This window comes from Ursus arctos, unplaced genomic scaffold, assembly GCF_023065955.2.
Source record: "Ursus arctos isolate Adak ecotype North America unplaced genomic scaffold, UrsArc2.0 scaffold_13, whole genome shotgun sequence".
NCBI lineage: Eukaryota > Metazoa > Chordata > Mammalia > Carnivora > Ursidae > Ursus > Ursus arctos.
Window position 1 is genome coordinate 56,941,406 of NW_026622797.1, and position 6,552 is coordinate 56,947,957.

General features: G+C 38.5%; 1 non-coding gene across 1 annotated transcript; it reads right to left on the bottom strand.

The window, feature by feature from the left end:
• Positions 1–891: 891 nt before the first annotated feature.
• Positions 892–1,018, bottom strand: LOC113264870 (small nucleolar RNA ACA64). Its single transcript, XR_003319858.1, has one exon. It is a non-coding gene; the product is annotated as a small nucleolar RNA ACA64 (small nucleolar RNA).
• Positions 1,019–6,552: the final 5,534 nt, after the last annotated feature.

Here is a 6,552-nt window from a genome sequence, read left to right on the forward strand (position 1 = left end):
TGGAATGGCATTTATTCTAAGATAATTTTTTAAATTCTAATTATGATGCACTGTTCTTTTTTTCCCTCAATCTATGATCCTGAAAAGTGAAGTTCTTGGTTAATTTCCTTTCAGAAGTTTGAGAGTCAGCAAAATAGTTTTATGAAGACATTTTCAAATAATATTTATTTTTTGATAAAGTAAATAAATGGTTTTAAAATTTTAATTCATTTAAAATAAAATTTAAAATACAGAAAAATATAAAGAAGAAAATAAAAGTCATTTATAATAAACCAACCAAAGACAGGTATGGTTTATTTATTTATTTTTAAAGATTTTATTTATTTTACAGAGAGAGAGTGTGTGTGTGCAGAAGCAGGGGGTAGGGGCAAAGAGAGAAGCAGGCTCCTGGCTGAGCAGAGAGCCCAATGAAGGGTTGGATCCCAGGACCCTGGGATCATGACCTGAGCCGAAGGCAGATGCTTAACCAACCGAGTCACCCAGGCGCCCCAAAGACAGGTAGTGTTTAAATTTTGGTACTGGTTATGCCATTTGATTCCTTATTATTAAACATCATATCATCAGTATTTTTCTATGGGTTAAATGTACTATAATTTAGCTAAAGAAACAACACCTTAATTTGAATACCTTTTTAATAAAATCTTTGCATTTTGAAAATTTCCTTAGGATTGAGTTGTAATACTGAAAGAAAGAAAATTAACATTTTCTTTTTCAGACCAACAGCTTTATTGAGGGTTGAGAGCAGAGCTCCCCTTCCCCCCACAGTCCTCGTGGCATGGGCCTCACCATTGGGCACCAATGTCCTGTCAGCAGAACACAAGGTCAATGGTCAGGGGTCAGGGGTCAGAGGCCAGAGCACATGCGGTGGGCACCAGGCCCACAGGTTGGCAAGCAGGTTGAGGCCTGGGTTTCACCTCCCCACACCCATGAGTGGGCAGTGAGTCGAGGCCCCCTGTGGCTCTGGGTGCCAAATCTCACCCACAGCCATAGCCAAAGCTGCAGGTGATTTTTAACCAATGCAGAAGAAAATTAACATTTCTAAGATATTTGATATAAGTGGTAAATGTTTTCAAAGAAATGCTCCCTGTAATTTAAACATATTATTGTTTCTGTGATTTTAGATTTCAAAACTCTTAGAAAAACAAATAAGGGGAGAGCCAAGATGGCAGTGTAGTAGGAGAACCCTATGCTTGCCTCCTCCTCGAACACAGCTAGATGATTATCAAATCATTCTGAATACTCAAGAAATTGAACTGAGGGCTGACAGAACAAACTGCACAAGTAGAAGGAAAGAAGAGTCCACTTCGAGGAAAGTAGGAAGTGCAGAGGAGTGGTTTGGCAGAGAAAAAGATCACGGGCGCTGTGGAGGGGAGGGATCCCCGGTCCCAGAGAAAGGCGAGGGAGTGGAGTGCGCAGAGACAAGCACAAGGAAAACACCTCCCCAAAGCCATTGGTCTGGGGAAACAAGAGGGGATGAATTTCATGAGTTTTTGCAACCAGCAGGGCTCAAAGACTGGAATTTCAGAGGTCCCAGGCTTGACTGTGATAGAGACCTGAGGATGCGGCCCTACTCCTGGAGCAGAGGCAGGCAAACAACCCCTGGGCAGACTGTGGGATCTAAGGATTCCTTAAGGGGCACAGGGGAGAGACTGCTTGTACTTTTTAGAGCACATCTGTGAAAGGTGGCATTGTCTCTCTGGGGACAAAAAAACCAAGGGGAACCATTTCCCTCCCCCTCAGCAGAGACACCTGCTGAGGGCAGCTAACCAGGACACCGGCAGTTTAGCCATATTGCTCCAAACCCAAAGCCCCTGCACTCTGGCACAAATGCCCTTCTGGGACAAACCTGCATCAGTCTCAGTGCAGCAAGACTCTTTCCCAGAGAACCAGCACAGGTCCCCACCACACCAGTCCCCAAAGCTTGGAATTTTAAAAGGCAGCAGGCCTGGCTAGTGTAGAGCCTAAGGTGTAATGCACTGCTCTAGGCAGGCAAGCAACCCAGAGACTGACAGTGTGAAATCAGTGATGCAGAAGGGGAAATTATTCTCTGCTCTGAAAGTGCTTCCATGAGAGCAGTAAGCACAAACTCCCCTCTCTAGGGACAAAGGAGCCGGCTGATGCCATTTCCCTTCCCTACCTCTCAGCATTAACTAACATCAGTAAAAAGCACAGTGCCAACACTGGCTGCCTAACTTGCTTATACCAAGCCTCATCCCCCTTCACTCTGTTGGTACTGCTTTTCTAGGGCAAGTGTGCATCATGATCACCACAGTAGGCCCCTCCCCCGGAAGATCAGCACAAACACCTGTATGTACCATGTCTACTGACCACAGAGTTTTGCAGAGCTTCAGCTCTAGTGGAAGTAGCATCAGATCTCTCTTAGCAAGCAGACCAGAGCACATCTAGTTAAAACACACCACACTTTGGCCAAGGTACAAACACTACTCACTGCAGGCAAGGAGAAACTCTGCAGAGGACTGACCTGAGGGGTACAGCAGCCATAACACAGTAGCAGAGTACACACAGCACCCACCAGAGACATTTCCTGAAGTGCCAGGCCCTGGTTATTATATGACCTCTTCTTCATAAAGCCATTACTCTCAGGAGCAAGGAACATAACAGGCTTTCCTAAAGCACAGAATAAGACAGAGACCTAGACAAAATGCAAGATGGAGGAATTCATCCCAAAAGAAAGAATAAGAAAAGGTCATGGCAAGGGATCCAATCAAAACAGATATAAGTAATATCTCTGATCCAGAATTCAAAGCAATAATCATAAAGATACTAGCTGGGCTTGAAAAAAGTATAGAAGGCATCAGGGAGATGCTTACCACAGACAAAGGAACTAAAAACTAATCAGGCTGAAATGAAAAATGCAATAACTAAGATTCAAAACCAAATGGATATGATGACCACAAGGATAGAAGAAGAAAAGGAATGAAAAAGTGATATAGAAGACAGAATTATGGAAAATAATAAAGCTGAACAAGAAGTAAATAAAAATCTTGGATCATGGAAGTAGACTTAGGGAACTCAGTGACTCCATCAAGTGTAATAACATTCATATTACAGGAGTCCCAGAAGAAGAACAGGAGAGAAAAGGGGGCAAAAAGTTTGTTTGAATAAATTATAGCTGAAAACTTCCCTAATCTGGGGGAAGGAAACAGACATCCAAATGCAGGAGGCAGAGAACTCCCATCGAAATCAACAAAAGCAGGCCAATACTAAAACCTATTATAGTTAAAATTGCAAAATACAGAGATAAAGAAAGAAAAATCCTAAAAGCAGCAAGACAAAAGAAGTCCCTAACTGACAAGGGAAGACAAATAAGGTTAGCAGCAGATCTCTCCACAGAAATCTGGCAAGCCAGAAAAAAGTGGCATGATATATTCGACATGCAGAATGGGAAAAAAATATGCAGCCAAGAATACTATAGCCAGCAAGGCTATCATTCAGAATAGAAGGAAAGATAAAGAGTTCTCAGACAAACAAAAACTAAAGGAGTTCATGACCACTAAAGCAGCCCTGCAAGAAATATTAAAGGGGACTCTTTGAGTGGGAAAGAAAAACCAAAAGTGACAAAGACTGGAAAGGAACAAGAAAATCTCCAGAAACAATGACAAAACAAGTAATAAAATGGCACAAATACATATCTATCAATAATCACTCTAAATGTAAATGGACTAAATGCTCCAATCAAAAGACACAGAGTATCAGAATGGATAGAAATATATGACCCATCTATAAAAGTGACTCATTTTAGATCTGCAGATTGAAAGTGAGGGGATGGGGAAAAATTTACCATGCCAGTAGATGTCAAAAGAAAGCTGGAGTAGACACAGTTATATCAAATTAGATTTTAAAACAAAGACTGTAACAAGAGATGAAGAAGGGCACTATATCATAATAAAGGGATCTTTCCAATAAGAAGATCTAACAATTGTAAATACTTATGCCCCCAACTTGGGAGCACCCAAATACATAAAAAAAAAATTTAATAACAAACGTAAAGGAACTCATTGATAATAATACAATAATAGTAAGGGACTTAATACCCTACTTACAGCAAGGGACAGATCACATAAGCAGAAAATCAACAAGGAAACAATGGCTTTGGATGACACAGTGGACCAGACGGACTTAACAGATATCATCAGAACATTTCATCCTAAAGCAGCAGAATACACATTCTTTCAAGTGCACATGGGACATTCTCCAGAACAGATCATGTACTAGGTCACAAATCAGACCTCAACAAGTACAAAAGGCTGAGATCATACCATGCATATTTTCAGACCACAATACTATGAAACTCAAAGTCAACCACAAGAAAAATATCTGGAAAGACCACAAATATATGGTGGTTAAAGAACATCCTACTAAAGAATGAATGGGTCACCAGGAAATTAAAGAAGAAATTAAAAAATACATGGAAACAAATGAAAATGAAAACATGACAGTCAGTCTAAGACCTTTGGGATGAAGCAAAAGTGGTCATAAGAGGGAAGTATATAGCAATACAGGCCCACACCAAGAAACAAGAAAAATCTCAAATAAGCAACCTAACCTTACACCTAAAAGAGCTAGAAAAAGAACAACAAATGAAGCTTAAAGGCAGCAGAAGAAAATAATAAAGATAGAGCAGAAATAAATGATAAAGAAACAAACAAACAAAAACCAGTAGAACAGATCAATGAAGTCAGGAGGTGGTTCTTTGATAAGATTAATAAAAGAGATAAAACCCTAGCCAGATTTATCAAAAAGAAAAGAGAAAGGACCTAAATAAATAAAATAACAAAGGAGAGAGCAGAAATAACAACCAACACCACAGAAATACAAACATTATAAGAGCATATTATGAAAAATTATATGCCAACCAGACAATTAAGAAAAAATGGATAAATTTCTAGGAAAATATAAACTGCCAAAACTGAAACAAGAAGAAATAGAAAACTTGAACAGACCCATAACCAGCAAAGGAATAGAATCAGTAATAAAAAAATCTCCCAACAAACAAAAGTCCAGGGCCAGATAGCTTCACAGGGGAATTCTATTAAACATTTAAAGAAGAGTTAATATCTATTCTTCTCAAACTATTCCAAAAAATAGAAATGGAAGGAAAACTTCCAAACTCATTCTATGAAGTCAACATTACCCTGATTCCAAAACTAGATAAAGACTCCACTAAAAAGAAGAACTTAGAGACCAATAACCCTGATGAACATGGATGCAAAGATTCTCAACAAAATACTAGAAAATTGAATCCAACAGTACATTAAAAGAATTATTCACCATGATCAAGTGGGATTTAAGGGTGGTTCAATATTTGCAAATCAATCAGTGTGATATACCAATTAATAAAGGAAAGAACCATATGATCCCCTCAATAGATACAGAAAAAGCATTTGACAAAGTACAAAATCCTTTCTTGATAAAAACCCTCAACACAGTAGGGAAATGGGATATACCTCACTGTAATAAAGGTCATATACAAAAGATCTACAGCTAACATCCTCAATGAGGAAAAACTGAGAGCTTTTCCTCTATGGTCAGAACAAGATAGATATATCCACTCTCACCTCTGTTATTTAACTAGTACTGTAAATCCTAGCCTCAGAAATCAGACAACAAAAAGAAATAAAAGGCATCCAAATCAGCAAGGAAGAAGTCAAACTTTCACTATTTGCAGACAACTTGATATTCTATATAGAAGACCCAACAGACTCTACCAAAAAATTGCTAGAACTGATACACAAATTCAGTAAAGTCACAAGATATAAAATCAATGTGCAAAAACCTGTTTTATTTCTATATACCAATAATGAAGCAGCAGAAAGAGAAATCAAGGAATCAATCCCATTTACAATTGCACCCAAAACAATAAGATACCTAGGAGTAAACCTAACCAAAGAGGTGAAAGATCTATATTCTGAAAATTATAAAACACTGATGAAAGAAATTGAAGATGACACAAAGAAATGGAAAAACATCCCATGCTCATGGATTGAGAGAAAAAATGTTATGAAAATGTCTATACTGCCCCAAGCAATCTACACATTTAATACAATCCCTATTAAAATACCATTAGCATTTTTCACAAAGCTAGAAAAACAACCCTAAAATTTGTATGGAACCACAAAAGATCCCAAATAGCCAAAGCGATATTGAAAAAGAAAAGCAAAGCTGGAGACATCACAATTCCAGGCTTCAAGTATATTACAAAGCTGTAATCACCAAGATAGTATGGTACTGGCACAAAAACAGACACATAGATCAGTGGAACAGAATAGAAAACCCAGAAATGGACCCACAACTGTATGGTGAACTAATCTTTGACAAATCAAGAAAGAATATCCGATGGAAAAAAGTCTCTTCAACAAATGGTGTTGGAAAAACTGGACAGCAACACACAGAAGAATGAAACTGGACCACTTTCTTATACCATACACAAAAATAAATTCAAAAAGGATGAAAGACCTAAATGTGAGACAAGAAACCATCAAAATCCTAGAGGAAAACACAGGCAATGACCTCTTTGACATTGACTATAGC